This window comes from Amphiura filiformis, chromosome 5 (genome assembly GCF_039555335.1).
Source record: "Amphiura filiformis chromosome 5, Afil_fr2py, whole genome shotgun sequence".
NCBI classification, from domain to species: Eukaryota; Metazoa; Echinodermata; class Ophiuroidea; order Amphilepidida; family Amphiuridae; genus Amphiura; species Amphiura filiformis.
The window spans coordinates 36,184,689-36,196,717 of NC_092632.1; the positions used below are offsets into that span (position 1 = coordinate 36,184,689).

Sequence of the window (12,029 nt, forward strand, 5' to 3'; positions counted from 1 at the left end):
AAAATGAAGAACTACTTGAGGTGATTTGGTGGACCATTTTTTTTCTCTCTTTCTTTCTTTCATTTCCCTCTCTCTCTTACAAAAGCGGCTTTGGGGCATTTACCATGTTTACCCCTTAGTCTTGGGCTTTTCTTGGAACCTCAAGTGATGTTTCCTTCATTGTGTATGTTTGTAGAGTTGTGAATATAGTCTTGTAAGTTACATCAAACTGAAATGCATTATTCTAGAGACAATAAATTATTGTCTGCAGTAACAATATGTAACTAATTTAGTGTTTACACTGCTTGTTAGTGGAATCTACTTTAAATTAGCCTAAATAACATAATTTTGTTGCTTATACATGATTTTTTACCCTAGTTGTACACCATGTGTCTGATATGCACACTTTCTGACAAAAGCAAATTCTATATTATTTTAAATTATTCTCCGACTACAAGTACAAGTCTGTCAAAATATACTCGACACCCACATATTCTTCTTACAAAATGTCAGAACTTTAATAATGCATGTTTACAGTGACAATTTGTTCTGAAAATAAAAGAGCAAAAAATGACATGTCATATCATATTTCATCTTCATTGTTATTACAATGGCTCTGTTAGGCAACGGGTAAAAAACCTTGTTCTACAGGTGGACCAGAGATGGTGGACAGACCTTTCCAGTAGGTTCAGGTTTATTATTTTTGATCTTATTTCTTAGCAAATGACTCTAAAATCATCAAAATCTGAAATTAAATTGCAATATTTTCTCTTCGCTCACAGTTTTTTTTCAGTCAAAATAAAATACACTTTTTGCCTAAAACAGCTGATTTTACATGCACACAGTAATTTTTGTCAAACTCAATCCACTTTTGGCTCCAAAACAGCTGATTTTACATACATACAGCAAATTTAAAAAAAAATCCGAAATGGAAAATCTGGGTCAGTTAGGCCGATAGAACATAGGGGTTTTTTATTGCCTAAGGGAAATGTTTTCAAATCATGGATTGTGCGATATATGGCAATGATGCTAATGCCCAAATGTTTTCATCATTTTTCCACACTTATTTGTTAGTGAACATTATTTAATTTCAAAGTTAAAACTAATCAGAATAAAATTATTTGCATTAGTTACTCCTGGCTGTTGTTCCCAGTTAAAGCCATATTATAACATTTGCTAAGGAGGACGCCCTCAATATTTTTCAAAATTCTGTTTTTCACAGGATTGTAATGCACTTTATTAAACTAACATACCCTGCAAAAATCAAGACTTTTAGTTGCTGTAGTTTTGTCAAAATCTGAGATTTTGAGTAAAACACAAAAACTGTTGTTTAATTATTACGATGGAAATATTAGTCAAACGCAAAACGCATACATGATGATCATAGCACAGTACGTACATGGTTTGCGGATAAGCATACAAGCAGTAAAAGGAAAACATACTGACATGACATACTTCCTATACAATATCAAGAAACTTTATAATTTTTCTGTATTTGACAAGTGACAAGAGAATTCAATAAATCTGCAGCTTCAAAGTACAACATCAAGTTTCTTCTATTGTGGAAATTTGTATTGATTTGAATCATATTGCCTCATAATATTACATGCATACCCTAGCAGAAATTCTATACAGCAAGAAGTGTATCAAAAGTGTATCAAAGTGTATTAAAACTGTATCAAACAGCAATTTAATACAGTTTTGATATACAAAGGTGTATTGAAAATGTATCAACTGAAAATATAAGGTATCAAAACTGTATCAAATACCACCTAACTGTATCAAAAATGTATCAAAAGTGTATCAAATTTGAACTTAGTTAATTTTGGCCATGCTTGTGGTGTATCAAAAGTGTATCAAATTGAACTTTGCAGTTTTTTAGTGTATGTAAAGTGTATCAAAGTGAACTTTTTGGTGCTAGATGTATATCAAAAGTGTATCAAATTGGACTTAGTCAAATTCTGACTGCATAGAGTGTATCAAAAGTGTATTAAATTGGACTTTGCCTGTTTTTTAGTGTATGTAAAGTGTATCAAATTGAACTTAGTTAATTTTTGGTGTCTAGAGGTATATCAAAAGTGTATCAAATTGGACTTAGTCAAATTCTGGCTGCATACAGTGTATCAAAAGTGTATTAAATTGGACTTTGCCTGTTTTTAAAAATATCAAAAGCGTATTAAATTGGACTTAGTTTATTTTGGGTGGCTAGAGGTATATCAAAAGTGTATCAAATTGGGCTTTCATAAACTGACCTTTTGTAGTGTATCAAAACTGTATCAATAACTGATCACATGTCTAGATAATGACTCATCATTTTCAAATTTGCCCATGTGGCATGTATGCAGTTAACACCAGGATTTGCATTTGGAAATGTACTGTATTTTAGAGCAAATTATGGTGTTTTATTTATCATGATGAAGATACAAACATGCTTGTAGACTGCACATTAGGTTACAATGTAGTTGTAATCAGGGACTGTGATTAAAGAGGAAATATCTGACTTTGTTCTGATAAGGTAAGCTTACTATATATTATATATAGGGCCTCAATGTATATGTATTAAGCATGAATATAGCACATGCCTGTATAGTAGATGTTATTGGTAGCCTTTTTGTCTCTTTATTGAGGGTAACAACTTCAGTGACAAGCACTGCATTCCAAGCAGGCCCTCTGATGTATGTATGTTCCATTTTGGTTGGGTTTTGCTTCTTTTTTGCAAGACTTTCTCACACGTTTATCCTATTGCGTTGTAATTTTGAACGTTGATAGGGGAAAGTGCATTGAGCTGCTCCGTGATGGGGAAAGTGCTAGAGGTCAGCATTAGCAGTAGAGGGCAGTGTTGAATTTGAGCTTGATTAGACTAATTTCAAAATTTGACCTTTGACCCCTTCACTTTGGGGTCATTAATGTTTGCAAATATGTTTAGATCATGTAAGGATAATTCTTGTTGAATTTGAGCTTGATTGGACCAATTTTGAAATTTGAAAAACTGTATCAAGAGTGTATAAAAAACTGTATCAAAAGTGTATCAAAACTGTATCAAAAGTGTATAAAAACTGTATCAAAAGTGTATCAAAAACTATCAAAAGTGTATCAAAAAACTATCAAAAGTGTATAAAAACTGTATCAAAAGTGTATCAAAAACTATATCAAAAGTGTATCAAATGGCATGTATCAAAATAGGGCGGTCCCGCTGGCCAGCATTAGAATTGGAACGCTGATTTGATACAGTGACATATTTGATACACTTTTGATATAATTATGTATAAAATGTGTATAAAATGAAAGGATAAGAATTTCAATGCTAATTTGATACAGTTTAAATTGGAACGCTGATTTCATACAGTGACATATTTGATACACTTTTGATATAATTATGTATGAAATGTGTATGAAATGAAAGGATAAAAATTTCAACGCTAATTTGATACAGTTTAAATTGGAACCCTGATTTGATATAGTTACATATTTCATACACTTTTGATATAATTATGTATGAAATGTGTATGAAATGAAAGGATAAAATTTGAACGCTAATTTGATACAGTTTAAATTGGAACGCTGATTTGATATAGTTACATATTTCATACACTTTTGATATAATTATGTATGAAATGTGTATGAAATGAAAGGATAAAAATTTCAACGCTAATTTGATACAGTTTAAATTGGAACCCTCACTTGATACAGTAACATATTCGATACACTTTTGATATAAATTATGTATGAAATGTGTATGAAATGAAAGGATAACAATTTGAACGCTAATTTGATACAGTTTAAATTGGAACCCTGATTTGATACAGTAACATATTCGATACACTTTTGATATAAATTATGTATGAAATGTGTATGAAATGAAAGGATAAAAATTTCAACGCTAATTTGATACAGTTTAAATTGGAACCCTGATTTGATACAGTTACATATTTCATACACTTTTGATATAATTATGTATGAAATGTGTATGAAATGAAAGGATAAAATTTGAAGGCTAATTTGATACAGTTTAAATTGGAACGCTGATTTGATACAGTTACATATTTCATACACTTTTGATATAATTATGTATGAAATATGTATGAAATGAAAGGATAAAAATTTGAACATAAATTTGATACAGTTTAAATTGGAACCCTCATTTGATACAGTAACATATTCGATACACTTTTGATATAAATTATGTATGAAATGTGTATGAAATGAAAGGATAAAAATTTCAACGAAAATTTGATACAGTTTAAATTGGAACCCTCATTTGATACAGTAACATATTCGATACACTTTTGATATAAATTATGTATGAAATGTGTATGAAATGAAAGGATAAAAATTTCAATGCTAATTTGATACAGTTTAAATTGGAACCCTCATTTGATACAGTAACATATTCGATACACTTTTGATATAAATGATGTATGAAATGTGTATGAAATGAAAGGATAAAAATTTGAACGCTAATTTGATACAGTTTAAATTGGAACCCTCATTTGATACAGTAACATATTCAATACACTTTTGATATAAATTATGAATGAAATGTGTATGAAATGAAAGGATAAAAATTTCAATGCTAATTTGATACAGTTTAAATTGGAACCCTCATTTGATACAGTAACATATTCGATACACTTTTGATATAAATTATGTATGAAATGTGTATGAAATGAAAGGATAAAAATTTGAACGCTAATTTGATACAGTTTAAATTGGAACCCTGATTTGATACAGTTACTTATTTGATACACTTTTGATATAATTATGTATCAAATATGTATGAAATGAAAGGATACATTTCATTTGATACTTTTTTGATACATTATCTTGGCATTTGATACACTTTTGATATGTATAAAATGTGTATGCAATGTTAATTTGATACAGTTTTGATACATAAAAGTGTATGAAATGAGGGTTCCAATTCAAAGCCTTTTATTTCATACATTTTTCATACGTATCAAAAGTGGTGTATCAAAAGTGTATCAAATTTCAGCCAGGGTATACACAGAAGTGTAGAGAAACTCCTTTTGGTCAACATTTAAGGTTTACAACCATTTACCATGAGTGTCATATGGTGCTGCATGATATGAATAGGCTTTATGTGTAAAATATGAGGATTCCTGTTGTATCTTTCATAGGCATCAGCAGAGGTATCAAGCCTGTCTGTCCTATATAGTACACTACACAAATCAATGGTTACAAATTGAATTACATGCATCTCTATGCTCACAAGAGTTCCATTCACATCATAGGTGAACTGGGGCATGGCTCCCCAAAACGAGGTGAATATTTTGGAAAATCCCATTGAAAATTGCTGATAAATGGCCGGTGCCCCCTCAATCAGCTTTGATGCCCCCATCCGTCGAATAACTCATATTACACCATTGGCTCCATTTCAAAGTATACATTATTATGGTACTAAGCAGATATTGTTGCTTGAATGTTACTGAAATAAATGCCACAAGTGCTACCAACATAACAGAACTGAATACACCAGGCACAAAAAGAAACTCGTCAGTTATATTCATCCTTGCCGTTCAATAATTTGATAATTTTGGATTATTCTGAAATATACATTTTGTTAATTGGACTTTTCTTTTTCATTTGACACCCTGTTCGTGAACATTGAGCAAGAATTGACCAAGATATGCGCCTCCAAACTCTCAAACCCCAAAATGAAAAGTTGTAATTTTAACGATTTAATTGTGCCTGTTACACTGTGTGCTTTATTGATTGGCCCGTGGCGCTTGTGTGCAATACAACGATGCGTTCCCATTGAAAATCGTTGAAAATGCAACTTTTGGGGTTTGATGGTTTGGAGGCGCATATCTTGGTCAATTCTTGTTCGCTTTTCACTTAACAGGGTGTCAAATGAGAAAGCAAAGTCCAATTAACAAAATGTATATTTCAGAATAATCCAAAATGATCAAGTTATTGAACAGCAAGGATGAATATAACTGACGAGTTTCTTTTTGTGCCTGGTGTACTACAACACACTACAACGTGGCTGTCTTCCCTTCAGTAGGGTAACACAGAGGGCACCTCCAACCAAACCATCCTCTGCACGTTAAAATTAGTATAATGGTCAAAAAGTGACTACCAGAATATTGGGCAAAAACACTGTATGCTGGATGTATCAGATAATCACTGGTTTCAACCTATAACAGAACTGACACAAGCATCCCTGCTCTGCAACTTATCTAAGTTTCCTGGTCTCGCTTGTTTGCACACATGCTCTCCATATTTGCCATGTGTCCAGGAATAGGGAGGTGGGGGTGGGGTCTTGAAACCTAAGTTCAACCTCTCATCATCACTTAGAATCTAAAGCAATACAAAAGCAAATTTGACAAAGCATGAATACTCACAACTTTTTGTTAATAACAGTTTGTGATCCACATCCACAGATGCCCTTGGTAGCAGAACTTAACTTTAACTCAGTTTTTTTTAGTTCTGTGATAATAAAACTCATGCTACAAACGAGGTCACAATTTAACAATAAATTTCAGCAAGGATTGTCAGCTACATTCATAGATTTCACCTTCAAGATCTGTAATTCCAAATGGCAGAACTTCAACTAAACTTTCACTCAGTTCTTTCAGATTCATTGATACATATGTCATACCACAATCCTTCAACTTCAGCAAGTTATAGTAGCTTGTGATCAACATCCACAGATCTCACTTGATAGCAGAACACTTTAATTCAACTTTCACCGAGTTCTCTGAAGTTTAGTGATTCATATCCTGCCACCCACAGATCTCCGAGTTCTTTGAGGATTAGTGATATCCTACTTCAAACCTTGAACTTCAGCAAGATTAATAATAACTTAAAGCCGTAATGTATGATCTTTTTAAATGAAATTGGTTAATTTATTTTTCAAACCTGATTTTTTGGCATATTTGTAATGTTTACACATGTTCCAATTCCAATCTGTCTATCTGGCAACAGATCTGTTGCAAACCTCATTATTCTGTTTGAACACGATCCTCCATCTATATATAAACACTGCAAATATCAGCAACTGTGTGACATAATCTGTTTAAATGTCATCAATGATTACTGAATCACTTTCCAATCACTGCCAGTGTAGTTATAACACATTTTTTTATTTGCTCTTCCATTTTTTTTAAATTGTCATAATTTTTCAGTATCATTTTGAGGAATAGACAAAATGATTTGACAGGATAATTAATTTTTTTTACATATTTACTTGGGTCAATTTGGTTTTGTTTTGGTTTTGTGTTTGTTTGTTTGCTTAGATTTGTTTTCCTTCTATGCTATATGTAAGAGAAGTGCTCCGTACATACACAACTGAATGAATCAGGGGCATAGCAAGTGAGTGGACAAAATCCAAGGGCCTGAGGGTTCAGGGGCTTCAAGCAAAAGCAAAAATGATATAGGGCTGATAAAGGAGATGTTAAAAGGGTCCCACACTGTTCCTTGTCCATGTGCCCCAAGGCTACACCCCTGGAAGGAAGGGTATCCTGCAACCTTTTTTGGTCAAGTATGAGATAAAAAGAGAATTGTAATGTTATGTACTCCTTTCCTATAGTATTTATATTATTTATAGATTCTATCTCATCTGTATACCAATCTAACCTTTTGCTTATTTAATTAAGCCAACAAGTTTAAGCAATTCCTTTATAATACATCCACAGAATTCATTTACTGAATAAATACTCGACAGGGAGTTTTTAAGTGCACCAAATTGCCAATTATAGGTAAAGCGAGAACAAATCAATCATAAATTAATGTACTCTGTGTTACATTCAAAAGGCAAGAGGGCACAGTCATCACAAGCATGGATGACAACAAATAAAGGTTTATTGATGCATCTTCGATTTTAATTTAGGAGTTTCTTCTTAAATTGGCCAAGTTAAGTTTAGAAGAAATGTTACATTACACACTCAAGGAAACATGTGACATTCTCAACATTTCTAAATGTGTCCACAAACTTGTGTTGTAAATGCTAAGGGAGTAAAGCTACCAGAGTGATTTTCAGTTGTTTTTTTTAAATCCTAAAACTTTTTAGTGTGATTTTATTACCACATTTATAATCACATAAAATTATAATTTGAAATGTATGATCTGAAGTGTCCTTCCTTCAGAAAATGTTGTTATCTAACTTTTGTTCAAAGAAAAAACAGTGCAGTATGAAATCTGAATTGATTATGTTGACGGACACACTGGAGAAAACATGTTGAAGTATTGGCCAGCAGTCATTATTGTAAAATGATTACGAAAGAGGGGAAACAATATGCTGGACTTAACTTCATCAATGGGTGCTGTTTACTTAAAGGTCCATAAGCGTTGGCCTGGTCAACTGGCAGATTTGTGTAGGAACTAAATACCAACAATTACTAAATGTTTATACTAGGATTTGGGCAGGTAACCTTGTCCTTACATATCACCATGTTCTTTTAGATGGTCAGAACCTTGGCGAGTTGGATACATTTATTATCATGGATTATGTTATGCCATAAAATGCTGAGCTTGAGTAACACTTTTATGAATAAATCCAGATGTGCTGTTAACCCTTTAAGATAACATCATCAATAGGTGTATAAGATAACTTCATCAATGGATGTCATATGCCATAAATAACTTCATCAATGGATGTCATATGCCATAAATAACTTCATCAATGGGTGCTATCTACCTAAGATAACTTGATTCATCAATGGGTGCTATCTACCTAAGATAACTAAATTCATCAATGGGTGCTATCTACTTAAGATAACTCAGTTACTCATTACCTTTCAAGAAAGGTAATACATGACATGAACAACTCATTTCTCTAAAATTTGCAATTGGTATAATTGGTAATTTTATCAACATATCCTGCTAAGAAGATAAGTTAAACTACAAAATTAGAACAATTTTTTATTCAGATGATACCATGACAACACCATTAAAATTAACAAATTTAAAGGCAATATCAGTGATTCTACATCAGAAAATCTAAATCAGATTTTTTGCATTTTTGTTGGGTGTATAAAAAAAATTATTATATAGGTGTGCTAACATACTTTGTAATGGGGATAACATTCAACATTATAGTCAATAATAATTACAGCAACACATTTAAATGGAGCTTCACATCAGTAGCGTAGCCAGCAATTGGGGGAGGGGGAGACTGCCCACGACACCTAAAATGGGGATGAAGAAGCGGGCAAATGGGGATGAGAAGAAGGGGAGAAAAGAGAGAAAGAAGGGGAAGGAGAGGAAAATAGGGATGATACTGACGTTTGCCCCACCACCGGATTGACAATGCTGGCTACGCGCCAGCTTCACATTTAATCAGACATTTTCTTCTTTTGACAATTTTTTATATTAAAAAACCTAATGAGAATTTAATACTCGCCCTTTACTTATAAGCTATCCCTATACATTTTGAATTTCTTATATTTCAAAGATACCAATGATAGTACCTTTAAATACAACACTATAACAATTCTGATTAGATGCCCCTCCTAATCCTGCTTAACCCTGTGCCATATGGCTTACACATCATTTCCTCATGTGTATTAGCACCCACTGACCTGGAATGATGGATTTAAAGCTCCTATCATACTCCAACTGACAAAGTCTATATATACATATAGTCACTCCATTCACAACTGTAAAATTGTTACAAATTTGTTCTTTCTAGGAACATCAAAACAGGTTTTAATTCACAGTTAAAATTACCAAATTGTGTCTTTGCATCGGCACCCACCTGTCTGCTGCAAGTCAATTGGCAGCAAGTAGATGTTATTGCTGCAAATGGTGTTTTTCAGAGTCGGGTAAAATTTGTTGTACCAGAAATAAATGATGCATGTTCTAAGCTACTACTTTAAAAGTACACATAGAGTCCCAAACAAAAAGGAGATAACACTCAGTGAAGTGTAATGAGAAGGAATGAACAGGGGCATTTGTAACTATGTTCACACCAGATTCAATACCTCAAATGTTCATCACCTTAGACAACAGGTAAAACTTATACACTGAATCAAAAATAAATTTCAGAACATATTACTAATGTATTTTTAGAATGTTTACATTCTTAACATAGTCAATAAGCCAAATCGGCATTCAAATTTGCAACGCAGACAGTTTTTGCACACACCGAACTCTGATTATCAGGAATTTATTTTGTGTGTACTAAATATTGTGTAAAATGTTTACTTACAATAAAAGAAAACAAAAAAACCAACAACAACATTATCTCACAAATTACTTAAGATATATTGATGATAGGTCAGAGTTAAACATGTACCAAAACTGTCCCATAATGCTTTAGGAATTTTAATGTTGATGTCGCTTAGTAAAATAACTTGCATCAAGTAGATGGATGCTACTTTTTGAAATGTATGCTGCATATCCACATATTGCCCAAATTGTGTTTTGAATATGTTAATGCACCTTCATGGTCTCATATTATATACCAAGTATACTAAAGCACAAGGCTTAACTCTATCCACGCGGGTGTCGACTGCAGACAACAAGTTTCAATTTTTTATTTATTTAAAAATTTCAGAATTGTAAATTTTCACGACCATATTTGGAATCAGCATGAAAAATGCATTCAAATGAGTACAAACAAGCTTATAGTATTGGCTCAGTGGTTCTTAAGATAAATTTTCAGAAAATATCTCCAAACTTGGACTTTTTATGTTGAAAGCCTATGGCTAGCACACAGAGTATTAAGATATCCATCATATGAACATGGCTTATAAGCAAATGCTTGGCTTCACTACATAATGCTTACTGAATATCTTGTTTGTTGTTTGTGAGGTCGTTATTCAGTACAGAATATGAATAGGGGAATTGAAGAAAAGTCTAGAAAATTAGGTTTTGATCATTACAATTTGCACAAATAGGAGCCTGAATACAAAGATAGAAAAGCTCACTTTTTTGTCTTCTAAATTTAAAAAAAGGTTTCACATGTTTTTTTTGGTCTTGTTTTGGACAAAGGTAGAGTTGATAATTTTGGTAATCTTTTATGCCTTTTTAATTTTATCTTAAAATACCAAATGTTGCCTACTTACTTATTGTCTACTTTCTATGTTTGAGGTTGATAGCAATGTTGTTTAGTTACCTGATACTAGAGGTAAAGATTGTTCAGTTGTTGGTACAAGCACATAATCGGTATTGGCAAATTAATATTTTGCTATCTTCAGTAGATAGCAATAGATGGCAACAATATGTTACCTAAATGTCTATCTCCAGAATAAAGCAATGGTGATAATGTTGGCTATCTTTTGCAGGAATTACTGCAATCCCTTGCTGTATTTAGAAATCAGCTATTATATATGTTGGTTTTAAAGAATCTATTCTCATAATGAAGCAACTTTGTAAAAAAACACACCAAAAAAACAAACAAAAAACAATTCACATATATCACCTAGATTTCATTATCATTGAAGTATAGGACTTTTTATTTTTTTGGAGAAGAGCAGGTAAGGCAACTTCTTGATTATATTTCTACATGTTCATACTTCATACTCTGAAAATTTTAGAAAATTTGCATGAGTCCGTTTTTTTTTAATCACATTTTTGTTCCTAAAATGGGGGTATAGCGCCCTCAACGGGCACTCTCTCCATAGGGCTACATGTAAAGACCAGTTATCATGGTTATAGACAAATGGCCCTAAAATGAAACAGACTCATACAAATTTCCTCAAATTTTGCATATGATGTAGATTTAACATCTGGAATGTAATGCAAGTGATGACGTTGCTGCTCTTCTAAATTCATTTTAAAAATGTCCGCCCCAGACCAAGGTGATATAATAACAGTGCAACCAAAATATTAATGTTAAACTAGTTAAGGTTAGTTATTAAAATGCAGAGAATTGTTGCTGCCAAGTGTTGAAGTGTTTTCATTTGACAAATTATTACATTATTAAAACCCAATTTGAAACAAAATTAATTCAAGTACAAATAAATAGTCACTCACTTAACTGAAAGCATAACAATATTGTAACTGTTTCCTCTGCGTAAAGCAAAATAATTAAACAAATTACCATCCTGATCTAAAACACGCATTTTGTTATTGATTGACACTCC

The 12,029-nt window shown here is 32.4% G+C and overlaps 1 protein-coding gene across 1 annotated transcript in view; it reads right to left on the bottom strand.

The window, feature by feature from the left end:
- LOC140153052 (organic solute transporter subunit alpha-like) overlaps window positions 1-12,029 on the bottom strand; it is a 174,054-nt gene that overhangs the window by 44,088 nt on the left and 117,937 nt on the right.